The 13,532-nt window shown below is 37.4% G+C and overlaps 1 long non-coding RNA gene across 1 annotated transcript in view; it reads left to right on the top strand.

Annotated features, from left to right (window-relative positions):
- LOC125148893 (uncharacterized) overlaps positions 1-13,532 on the top strand; it is a 471,931-nt gene that overhangs the window by 363,344 nt on the left and 95,055 nt on the right. Inside the window, exon 4 of the long non-coding RNA XR_007145735.1 lies at positions 4,381-4,463. This is a non-coding gene — a long non-coding RNA (uncharacterized LOC125148893). The remainder of the gene's footprint in view (positions 1-4,380; positions 4,464-13,532) is intronic.

Below are 13,532 nucleotides of genomic sequence, written 5' to 3'. Positions count from 1 at the left end.
TCTATTCTTATAGTTATTTATTGATATTAAAAAACATAGGAGTTATTATTTTTTAATATTATAGATATTAAAAAACATAGCATAATAGTATGATTTAGACTAATGAATGAATTTCATACTATTAATGACACAGGAATATGAATTTGTAAATCAAAATAAATTATACATTGGTATCCCTAGAGAATATAGACCATAAATATAGAGTCTTTCCTATAAGATAAGATCTATGTAGCTTACAAAAAAATGATTTAGCTATATTTGTCAAATAATTACTTGTTCAAGAAGGCATTCACATATGCACTGTTTTAGTGGAGGAGTTTAGTGGGAAGATCCAGTGAATGACCAGGTTATCTTTGCACAAATAAGATAAATATTCATAGATGTGCACTTTGTTTCTGCAAATCAAAAGCACAATAATGTCCATTCTTTCAATTCAATCATCTGGTGCAGAAGTGAGCACATTATAGCTAGCCCATGGGCCAAATCCACCTGTTTTGTATGGTAGATGAACTAAGAAATTTTTTCATTTTTGTTTATTTATTCATTTTGAGGGGGTGGGGGGGTGGAGAGAAAGAGAGAGAATCTGAAGCAGGCTCCATGCTGCCAGCATAGAACCCAATATGGGGCTCAAACTCATGAACCATAAGGTCATGACCTGATCCGAAATCAAGAGTCAGACGCCTAACCAACTGAGCCACCGAGGCATCTCTTTTTCATTTTTAAATGCTTAGAAAAAAATGAAAGAGTATTTTGTGATACGTGAAAAGTATATGAGATTCAAATTTCAGAGCCCATAAATAAAGTTTTTTTGGAACACAGTCTGGCTCATTGTTAAGTGTTGTCCCTAATGGGAACAAAGTAAGACACTGTAGTGGCTTCTCTGACCCACACGGTTCTTCTGTGGATGATGACAAATGTAAACTCGACACAAAATTACTATGTGAGATGTTTCTGACAAAATTCAAAAATACTTTGTTAGACTCTAAAATAAATATTCCCACTCGACTTGTATTCACATGGCGGGGGGTGGGGAGTAAACATTAATGTATAATCTATTTTACTTAAATGGCTAATCATAGAGGCAAAATGATAGATTTTTCATTTTGGAATCAAATTGGAAACACTAGGCTTCCTATCCCTCTCAAAGATTTGGAAGTCTTTCTTTTCTACAGATGAAATGCAGCATGATGTCTCTCCCTGTTCCAGTTTGTGACCTAGATAAGATTAAGAGGGTGACATATTCTGTAGGTCATTATGCAAAGTAGGCCAAAGAGAAAGAGAGAGAGAAAGAAATTAAAATTAATGATAAGAAAATGACCCCTGCTGTGATACCATGAGGAACTGAAAAAACTCGGTGCTTGGAACTGTGGTCATGACAACCTATCAACTCAGCCTTAGTCCATGACTAAGTTTGAAATTGTATCTCTGTTGAGCTGAATAAAATGTGAAACTTGATGAGTCCGTTTGTTCCTTTCAGCTACAAGTTATTTATTTATAGTTCATTGTAGCTGTTTGTTGTAGGGGTTCCTCCTACATCACTGGTGTGCAGGAAGCTCTAGACCAAACAATCGCAAGTGGTTCAAAGTCTTATGTAAGCTCCTGGATTTCACTAAGGATGATTTCACAATTGATATCCATGGTTTGTAACCCTTGTTAGATGTAGAGAAATGTCCAAGCAAAGAATTGAGGAAACGGACATTTTAAGTCTTTAGTTACTTGGTCGGTTTAAAGTGCATTAATGACGGGGTGCCTAGGTGGCTCAGTCGGCTGAGCATCCCACTTTGGCCCAGGTCATGATCTCACAGTTCGCAAGTTCAAGCCCCATGTCGGGCTTTGTGCTGACAGCGCAGAGCCTGGAGCCCGCTTTGAGTTCTGTGCCTCCCTCTCTCTCTGCCCCTCCCCTGTCATGCTCTGTCTCTCTTTCTGTCTCTCAAAAACAATTAACATTAAAAAAAATTTTTTTAAAGTAAAGTCTATTAATGACAAGCAAATGCAACTGTGCTTGCACTGACACTTTTATTCCTAATTTAAGAATTACTTATGTTTTTAAGTGAAGATAAATGCCTTTATTGTTGAGTACCAGCCCATCACGGTTATGCTTTTTAGACTTAGCACAGTGGTAAATCATAACTTTCTTTTATTTGTTATTAAATAAGCAGATTGTTTTAAATAGTTTTTACATGTGTTAAAGTCTATAAGGGATACTATAATTATAGCTAATGGTTTGCCCTCTACGTAACGCAGTGTTAAACACTTAATTTTCATCATCTTATTTATAACATCACCTTATGATCTAGATGTTATTATTATTCCCATTTTACACATGAGAAAGCAGAACCTCACAGAGGCTAGTTTAGTTTGATACTCTAATAGGTATTAGAGATAAAGTAATTAATCAGTGTTATAGTCAGGATTGGAATCTATGCTTGCTGACATCCAAAACTGTGCTCATATCTGCCATTATGCCATCCTGTTTCCCATGCGTGGAGACAAACTGGTTAGAAAAAAATGGCCTGCATAGATTTATTGTATTATTTGCCTGTTTATTAACAGACATCAATATTAGTTACAAGTCTGGCAAGGCAAATGTTTTTGTGAAAGAATCAGGGACTTTGGTAGCAGACTTACCTGAATTCGATCCTGAATTCCTCATCTGTAGCCACTGGCTGTAAATAGTAATCCTTGCTCTCTTTAATACCCACTTACTCATCTGCAAAGTAGGGGTGATAGTAACTACCTTGAGAGGTTTTTTTTTGTTCAGTAAGATAACGTATGTATAGTAGCTAGCACACGTTAGGCACAAAATAATTATTTTCCTATTGTCTCTATTTCTTCAACTGTGCATAACTTGTTTTCCATAGAAAGGGTGGACTAATGTCTTAATCATTCCTCAATATGAAGAATCCAGGTCTTACATTAAATGCAAACAGAGTTTTTAACATTTATCACAGGTTCATTAAACACCATAGTAAAATTAAGTTTGCATTTTTTAAAATCACAGGAAAAGCACTGACCTGAAAATCCTTTGAAATATTAAAACACAGCCCAACTCTTCTGGATGTTTGTTACAAACAACAGGAACAATTCTGGCAAAGGGAACCCTCGGGGGAAGAACCGGAGTACAAGAACCCAAGGGCACACTGGTTGTGCCAGGCAGTACACAGGGAGGAGGAAAGAAGAAGAAGGAGTCTCAGTGCAGTCCTCAGAGAATTGCTGTTCAGAATCAGACCAGGGAAAGAGGGCACACACTTCCTCCATGCCTTTCTGACATTGATGTTGATGAATCTCTTTGTCCTGTATTTATGTGTTACTTTCCTGGACCTTGAACAGACATGATTCTCTAAGAATGTCTTGCTGACTTCTAATTCCCTACGGGTACTTGCACTCGACAGATAAAAACAAAATCTGCAATATTTCACATTAAATTCATAATGGCAGTCAACTGCTTCCCTGGCACTGGTAAGGTTTTCAACATAGGAAAGAAACAGTAATATCGGAATATGATTAATTGTTTTTACAGATTATTTTAAACACTAAGAAAATGTATAAGTAAAGGGATAATGCTAACATTTTTTAAGTATTTATTGATTTATTGATTTATTGAGAGAGAGAGAGTGCGAACGGGTGAAGGACAGAGGGAGAGAGAGAGGGAGAGAGAGAGAGAGTCAAAGAATCCGAAGCAGGCTCCAGGCTCTGAGCTGTCGGTGCAGAGCCTGATATGGGGCTCCAACTCACAGACTGTGAGATCATGACCTGAGCTGAAGTCGGACGCTTAACCGACTGAGCCACCCAGGAGCCCCATGGATAATGCTAACATTTAAAAGTGGAAGTAACGGGACCCTGGGTGGCTCAGCCGGTTAAATGTCCGATCTCGCAGTTTGTGGGTTCGAGCCCCACATGGGGCTCTGTGCTGACAGCTCAGAGCCTGGAGCCTGCTTCAGATTCTGTCTCCCTCTTTCTCTCTCTTCTCCCACTCATGCTCTGTCTCTCTCTCTCTCAAAAATAAATAAACATTAAAATTTAAAAATATATAAAATCTATCTGTTTTAGATCTTTTATATTTAAATAACAAATATCAGCAGTCTGCTACCATAAAAGGCACTGTGATGCTCTGAAAATGGTATGGACTTGGAGATTAAATAAACTTGATTCCATGCCTTCCCCAGCTTCCTAAATCTGAGTCTGACCTTGGCCACATTACTTAATTTCTCTCCCCTCCCCTGCATTCCTCCCCATTCCTTCCCTCCTCTCTCAAATATGTTTTTGAAGAGAAAATGGGATAAGGTATATAGAATGCCTAGCACCAAAAGGCACTAATACATGTACACATACAGTGGAAATGCTTATAAAAACTATAATCGGGGATGCTTTTCTCTCCAGGGCCTCTGGTGCAATTAGAAGAGGCTGAAAAGGCACAGAAGCAGAGCATAAGCATTGGACAGACTCGTGAACTACAGGAGGAGGTAGGTGGGTCATATTTTAAGCAAATAGTGATATTTTAGACTTACATTACAAAAGATTAACATATGAAATATAAATTTATGAAATGCTCCAATGTAAAGAAAACATTTCTCTCACTAACACATTAATAAAACTCTGCTCCATTTTGCTTATCAGAAGGTTGGCAAAGATGTGGGTAATGGGAACTCTCAGGCACTGCTCGTAAGAATGGCAAACAAAATAACCAATTTACAAAAGGTTTTCGTGTTGTTTTAAAATCAAATGTAAGCCTATCTTTTGATGCAGCAGTTTCCATCCCTTGGTATATACCAACAAATGTAAGTATACAGTTTTTCATAACAGCCGGATGCTAGGGGAAAAATAGACTACAATCTTAGAAATTAGGATCATGCTTACCTTGGGAGTGATTAAATGAAAATATTCCCTTCATAATAAATTATTGAGATGTATAATCATTGTCTACTCTTTTTTTTGCATGTCTGCTATTCTTTATTAAAACAACGTTTAAAATAAAATATAATGATTAAATTGGTTTTAGTTAAAAAATACAGAAGGTTACCTGGTGGTTCAGCTGGTCGAACATCAGACTTTTGATCTGGGCTCAATTCATGATCTCATGGTCCATAGGATCGAGCCCCTGTGGGGTTCTGCACTGACAGCACAGAGCCTGCTGGGATTCTCTCTCTCTCCCTCTCTCTCTCCCTCTACCCCACTCGCACTCTCTCTCTCTCCCTCAAAATAAATAAATAAACATTTTTTTAAATACAGAAATTAAGTAAAAATATTACTGATAAATCAGGGCATGTATTTTGAGTAGACTAATGAGAGTGGGGTGGTGGTCCATGTTTGCGCTATTTGATGTTTGGTTTTCCCAATAGAAACTGTCTTGCCCAACACAATATGGCACATTCAGATAAGAGTTGGAAAGGTGAACGGTAAAGGTGCAGAGAATGGCTCTAGGAAACTATATTTTCTTTGTGTAGAACTAAGTGGCCTTTGGAGGAATGAAGCTATAGGTAGGTCTTCGTGGTCATGCCCTAAAGCAAAGGAGTAAAATGGGCTAGATACTAATTACCAATGAACGTCCATTCCATCAGGAGCATGATACACGTCATGTATGTCTAGCATATCGAAAAGCCAAATAGAAGGCTGAACTTATGTTACAGGAACACCCCATAGAGCCATGCTTTGCAAGAGATATTTTCAAATGAGTACTTAAACTGGGAACTCACATATACTTAATTCTTTGGCATTAATAACTAAATAATAACTTTTAAATATTTAAATCACTTTTGTTAAAAAAAATAGTTACTTTTAACTATATCTTTTAAAACCTGATCTTTTCTCTAAGGAAATATTTTTAGCTCCATTTTTTTGCAAGAATAGGCCTGTCACTTTTATTTAAATATGTATCTGTTCACATTGCACTCCACAAAAAGCCCCAGGCTTGCAAATGCTCCCTGACAAAAATTGAATGACTAATTTCACTACTGAAAACAACTAAAATGTTCACTCCTTTATTTTTTTTTTAATTTTTTAAATGTTTATCTATATCTGAAGGAGAGAGGGACAGAGCATGAGTGGGGAGGGGCAGAGAGAGAGGGAGACACAGAACCCAAAGCAAGCTCCAAGCTGTCACCACAGAGCCTGACGCAGGGCTCGAACTCACAAACCATGAGATCGTGACCTGAGCCGAAGTTGGACACCCAATCGACTGAGCCACCCAGGTGCCCCAAATGTTTACTCCTTTTAAAAAAAGCTCCATAATAATCTGTAAATACTAATGAAAATATTTTCATATTCTTGAATTAAGCAATCATATGCACTTGGGTGGCCTGACAGTGTGCAGAGTAAGTGCTCCTGGTCTCTTTTCATGACATCACTAGATAAGAAAGGTGCATTTATCTTCAAATTCTATGGGATTTGGGATTAAATTCTCTGGGTTTAAATAATCAACCTAATAATTTGAATATGGCTTTGAAAAATTATTTAACCTTATCTCTTTGGATTCTTTGGATTCTTCTGTCTGTAAAATAAAAATAAATACCTCCAAAATTAAGATTAAAAAAAAGATGCCATGGAAGGTGCTTCATACAGAGTCTGACATTTAAATTCTAAAGAATTGTTAACTATTATTATTTTTATTATCTTATTGTATCATTCTCAGTACATTCTGTTATTCTGTGGTAGGTCCAATTCACCAGAATTATATTAGATTCTGTACTGGTAGATTAAGAAAAACTTTGGACCACCTTCTCCTGAATTTAGTAGATGGCTCAAATAATCAATTAAGATATGTTCTAATTGTTTGATTGACATACCAATACTTTTCTGCACTGTGAATTCTAACAGGACGAGTACTGTGTTACTTTGCATCCCTTCATTGATTCAGTCATTATCAAGAATGTATCTATTATGAATTATAAGGAAGTTGGGAATAAATATGGCATCGATTGTATTCTACAAGATCTTACAGTCCAGTGGGAGAAGCAAAAATGTGTGAAACTAATTTAGTAGTAGTAGAAAGAAAATAAATATGATAAAGTCAATTCAAAATAATAATATCTGATGAATCAACCATTTTACAGTTGGAGAAGGAGATTCCCAAACTAAAACTCATGATTTCCCAAAGCCCTCCTAATCTTCCTCTGAACTGTATGTCCCCTCTGCCTCTGTTGACTGAGCCCTTACTCCCTGTCTTTGTGGCTTTCCAACTACTTCAAACCTGCATCCTGCTTTAGAGTCATGGCATTTGCTACTTTTGCTTACCCAGCATCTATTTCCCCTACTTTCTGGTAACAGCTTCCCTTATAATAAAAACATTAAACCATTAATTGCCCCCAAATCTGGTTAGAACAGAAAGCTAACTGAAATGTTTCAGTTTCTAAAGAAGAATTGGAACTTCTATACTCATTATTTTTTTATGTAGTTAGAATATTTCTAATTGTGGTAAATACGTATAACTTAAGCTGTGCTGTCTTAACTATTTTTAAGCGTCCAGTGGCATTAAGTATATTCATGTTGTGCAACCGTCACCACCATCCAGCTCCAGAAATTTTTCACCTTCCAAACTGAAACTCTGTACCCATTAAACACTAATTTCTCATTCCCTCTCCTTACATCAACCACCATTCTGCTGTCTCTAAAAATTGGATTACTCCAGATACCTCATATAAGTGGAATCATACAATATTTGTCCTTTTGTGAATGGCTTATTTCATTGAGTATAATGTCTTCAAGGTTCATCCCTGTTGTAGAGTGTGTTAAATTTCCTTCTTTTTTATTCCACTGTGTGCATACAGCACATTTTGTTTATCTGTTCATCCATCACTGGACACTTAGGTATTGTCTACCTTTTGGCTATTGTGAATAATGCTGCTATGAATATGGTTGTACAAATATGGACTTAAGTCCCTGTTTGCATTTCTTTTGGGTGTATATACAAGAGTGAAATTTTTGCTAGATCATATGGTAATTCTGTATTTAATTTTTGAGGAATAGTCTTACTATTTTCCACAGTAAGGACACCATTTTACATTCCCATCAACAGTGCACAACATCTCCTTCACCAACATTTGTTATTTTCTGGATTTTTTTTCTTTTTTTGAGAGAGAGAGAGTACACACACATACAGATGGAGCACAGAGGGAGGCACAGAGGGAGAGAGGGAGAGGGCACAGAGGGAGAGGGAGAGGGAGAGAGAGAACCTTAAGCAGGCTCCATGCCCAGTTCAGAGCTCATGGGGTACAATCTCACGACTGTGAGATCATGACCTGAGCCGAAATCAAGAGTCAGATGCTTAACCAACTGAGCCACCCAGGAACCCCTAGATTTTTTTTTATAATAGGCATCATTGGTGAACAATAAAATATTTTTAATATAGAGACCCAGTGTGATTTTTACCTCAGACACGTGCATATCGAATATACTTGCATAAAAACACATAAACAAGGGCACCTGGGTGGCTCAGTTGGTTGAGCCACTGACTTCGGCTCAGGTCATGATCTTGCAGTTCATGAGTTCGAGCCCTGCATCAGGCTTGCTCACCTCAGAGCAGAGTCCGCTTCAGATCTTCTGTCCCCCTCTCTCTCTGTCCCTCTCCCGCTTGTGTTCTCTCTCTCAAAAATAAATAAAACATTTAAAAACAACCCACATAAACAACTATAACAAAAATCAATAAATCTTCTTGGTATTTTGTATATACTACATGCTAATGTTTTGATAGTATTATGATTTGGTATTCAGTTGCATTTATTATTTTATATATTTGGTTTTATTTTTCATTGAAGGATCTGATGTCAGTGTATAGTTTTTGTATGAAATAGAGTCATAGTCCCTTTCTTATTTCATGGAATCCTAGAACAAGAAGGACCTTGTAGTTCACCTGTTGCTAATCCAGCTTGCTCACCTTGCTAGCCTGTGGTTTTGAAATACCCAGGACTAGGAGAGGTAGCAGCAAAACCAGGAGGCTCCTTAGTCTTTCCCTTGTGGTTTTGTACTCTTCACCATGACTGTCTGTAAACATCAATGGCGCGTAATTAAGTATAGATAGAGGCATGTGGGCTCAGGAAGCAAAAGACAACAAATGTAATTTTGTTAACCTGCTCTTTAGCAAATATCCTTATTGGCAGAAAGAAAAACTTAATGTGTAATTAGATCTTCACCTTCATGGATTTGGAATGCCTGCAGATACATTCTGTGTGGTTTATGATGATAATGTACGTTCAGTTGGTTTGAAAGGTCTCATTACAATCCTGTCTGAGACTCATTCATAATCCTATAGCTGTGACAGAAGTTAAGACTGAGATTCCTGAAATCCACTCCATTACAACACATATTTCAGTTCGTAAATCCCAGCTCTTTCTCCATTATACACCCCCCCCTCCCCCTACAAGGCTGCCTTTCACTTCCTCACTAAATTCACTGGAGTGACAGTAAGCCACCCCATCCATCGTTCACCTGCCTCAGTGAGCTAAGGTGATAAATCTCCATTTCCCTGCTGAGAGTTTGACACCCAGGGGCCCTCCCTCTTTTGCAATTATAATGCTCTCACAGCCTCTTATGATTAGAATTTCTGATTATGTCCAAATCACATGTGCAGCAAAACCCACATAACAACTTGCTAACTTCTTTCCATTTCATTATAAGTACACCATGCTTTTAAAAAATGATATTAATGGGCCTCATCCTGGAAGGGCAATGCCATGTCCTTTTCGTGTTAACACACTGTTCATTTTGCCCCATCATGTCCATTTACATTGAAAGTTGTTTTAACCCCAGGAAGATAGCCTTGTCTTTGGAGTACTGTTTGCCTCAATGTCTAAGAGGCTTTGTAAAGCTTGCCTAGGGATATTTTGCATTTGTCTTGGTTCTAAATATGGTGACGATAGCAATCCAGACTCAAAACATATGGATTGAATGGAAAAAAATGTTTTTCTTTGGAAAATAATGTCAACTTGAAATACAGATTATTTGCGTCTTTTATGAGAAAAACAAAGCTGATTTAGGTCTTGAGGACCTAAGTACACATTCTGGCAAAAGGGATGACTAAGGAATAAATGAAAATGGGATGTTTGCCCTACAAGTGTAATAATATCCCCTGAGGATTTTAAGTTTTATGATTAATTTTACATTGGTTTTCATATAACTTATTTGTATGAATGCTTGATGCTCTATTATATTTTAAAAGAAATATTTTAGTGTGACCATCTGAGAGAAGAAAATGACAGTCCTACTGTGCAAAACGCCTTGAAAATCTATAAAGTACATTTGTGATTCTATGTTTATACCAGTATTAGAACTTAATATACTTGAGTGTACCTATATTTATATTGAGAAGTACCTTTCAAGCAAATTTTATTTTTAAATCAAAGATAATAAAAAAGAAACATTTTTTAATTCCTTGAACAGATCACGTTGCTTTACTTAAACAAAGCAAATTTTACTACCACAGGGAAAAAAAAAAAGCCTGTTATTTGAAATGTATTTAATTTTTAGGAAAGGTGATCTTCCTAGCTTTGAACTCTTGGTACCAACCAACTTCCAACTTCTTGGAAAGTAAGAATTTTTAATATTTAGGAACAGACCCCTGACTTATTCAGAGTATCTGGAGTAATCAATGCCAGATAAAGGAAAAAGGAAAAATTCCCATCCTCCCTCCAAAGCCCCAGACTATAAATAAACATTAAGAATGTTTTCAGATGTACAGAACACAGTTGATTACAAACGGTGCTGTGGAGTGTCACTACTTCTGTCATCACAGAAGGACTCTCACAGACCAGGTAAGAGAACCAGAAATGAAACGATAGTAGCAGAGTACCAAAGTCAATGACACAGTCCCTGCTCTTGTGGAGTCTACAGTCTTGCAGTGCTTCATTAAGTTTGCAAAGTCTACTGTATCTGTAGATAGTGGTACCTAACACCGTGATGCTGGATCAGAAACATCATTAAATATATGCCATTTCCTCGGGGCTGACCTCACTGCAGTCACAGTGAATTTGGGTCAGGGTCTGAAGACACACATGCATTTATATCTCCGTGCCTTTATATATGTTTTCCTATAGATTATATTGCCTATATCTCTTTTTATCTACCTACTTCTTCCTTAAGGCACAGTTGATTGTATATATAGCATTTGTGTATTATTTGTAAATGAGATGTCAATTAACGACTACCTATGGTAGAGAGATGGTGATGTAAACTTAAAGTGGTAGAAATATGTATGAGGTCTCAGCCTAAAAAGGAATGATCTATCTGGCCTTTTGAGTGGTGGAATTAAATCAGTATCAGAAGTGAGTTGAAAGCCCCTTTGAGGGCTTCCCTGATGTTCTGTCAGCTTCCTTGATTGAATTCAGAAAGACTTCCTTCTACATCCTTCCTCTTCTCGTACCCATTGCTCATCTCTTCTCACCGCATTATCCTCACCAGAGCATCCATAAATAGTGAACGGTATTAGTAGAGCGAACACAGACAGGGTTATCAGGACTAGGACACTACAGAGCAACTCAGTATTCTCAAAAAAGAGATACTTTTAAGAGAAATAAAAGTTAAGGCAATGGGAAGTGTCTTTAGTATATATGGTGCTGCCTAGAGCAAAAGCAGAAAAGGGAAGAAAATGCATTCAAGATCAAGGAAGTAGCGTGTGTGAAATCATGGGAGAATAATTACACCTAACCGTCGAGGAGGAAATTCATGATGGCTGGAAGAGAGCACAAAAGGTAGTGTTAGGACACAAACCTGGAAACGCAAGCAGATGATAGAAAGGGCATTTGGGTTTCATTCGATTGCCAGTGGGAGCTGTTAAAATGTTTACCTAAGGCAGTGATGCAATTTGACTTGTGTTTGAAAGAATAACTCTGGCAGTATGTGGAGGGTGGACTAGAAGGAACCTGCTGGAGGCAGGGAAAGAATCCAAAAGATTTTTGCAGGAATTCATATAAAAGATATTAAATTCTGTATCTACTTTGTATATCCTGGTATATTATAGGCACAAAATAAATATTTTTAATCAAATAAATAAACTAGAACATGAAGTTCCCCCACAACAAAGATTCGTGCACTACATCTACATTATCATTTTAAAGTCCTAAAAGGTGAGAAGGGTTATTCTTTGATAAAGAAGTCAGAAAGTTTTGTATTTTTGTTCTTTTTATACAACCCCTAAGCAGATGAATATTAAATTACTGACTACAACCCTCTTATTCATCACCTTTGGCTTCTCTGGCCATAACATCTCACCTGACATTTACAATTATGTATCAATTCAGTATGCTGCAAGAATTCTTAGACAGTCTTGGTATTTAAGCTTCTGCTGATTTTCATGAGGTCTCAGTAAAATTGCATCAGCAAAATATCATGGAATATCATCATTCACATGCCGTTGTTCTGCATTCCTCTGTAAAATGGGAATATGGGGATTAACTAAAATTGATATAAACACTGAATATTATTATGAGACTCTTATAAAGCACATGGGTGAGCCTATGTGCTTAGTTTTAATTGTTCTAAAGATAGTACCTAATAAGATGCTTTGAGCCAAATGTTATTTAAAAATATCATTGAACATGTTTACATATTTTCCTTTTACATATATCACTCTGAATTTCCTTCCAATCTGTTGTGAAACTGGATAAATAGTAACAACAGATAGGTCTTTAATGTCTTAATCAAGTAATCATGGAACATCATCTTCAAATGCAACTATACGTGTCCAGTACAGAAATCTCTTCAGCCACTTCCCTGACAAAATCATCTGGACTGTCCTGGAAGAAATATTCACTCTTTCGTGAGCCCGCCTGATTTTGAACCCAGTGCTCTACTGAGTAGCTTAGATGTTCCGTCTTCTGAATGCCATCTGAAGGAACATCGTCTGCAGCTTCTACTCCCCAGCTCCTACTCCACGGTTCTTCGATATTTAAAGAGAGCTACTATATTTTTTTCCTGTGTCTGGAAGCTGCTGCAGTAGTTCAGGGATGAGTTAACAAGGCTAATTAGAGTCAGTCTTGGAAGCAAGGAAATGAGCATCGTGAAGGATGCTTTCTGTTCTCTTCCTATGTGAGGGTAAAGGAGGTTCAAGATACCCCAAAGCATAAGGAGTTTTGATTTGGAGCAAGAGAAAAGGATATACCATTCATAGAGATAGAAAGTCAGGAGCAAGTTGGCACAATGGGAAATTCTTTGTCTCCGAGGAAGGGACAGGAGATCCCATGAAACTCATTCTTAACATGATTGAGAAGCACTTGACATCGGAAACAGGAAACTTCAGGTTTCAGGGCTCACTTGCATGTGTGTGTGTGTACGATGACTGAACCACTGTTTCTTGCAAGATCCTCCTCAAGTGTTCTGCATCGTTCTGATGCTCTGATGTAACTTGTGAATTACAAAACCGGCAGTCCCTTGGGACCATAAACCCCAAGCTCCTCAGAAGAACGGGAAAGCAAATCTCCCGAGTTTGTGTTCTCATTTTTTAAATCAGTTAACAGACTTTTACACAGAGTCTATATTATCTCAGTTCTACAACATGCTTGATTTGCAATTTCTGAGGCCTTAGAGAACAGTCGTGTTTCCCTGCC

Source organism: Prionailurus viverrinus, chromosome A2 (genome assembly GCF_022837055.1).
Source record: "Prionailurus viverrinus isolate Anna chromosome A2, UM_Priviv_1.0, whole genome shotgun sequence".
In the NCBI taxonomy this organism is placed as follows: domain Eukaryota; kingdom Metazoa; phylum Chordata; class Mammalia; order Carnivora; family Felidae; genus Prionailurus; species Prionailurus viverrinus.
The sequence above is the reverse complement of the archived record's forward strand: the minus strand, read 5'-3'. Positions and strand labels throughout refer to the sequence as shown.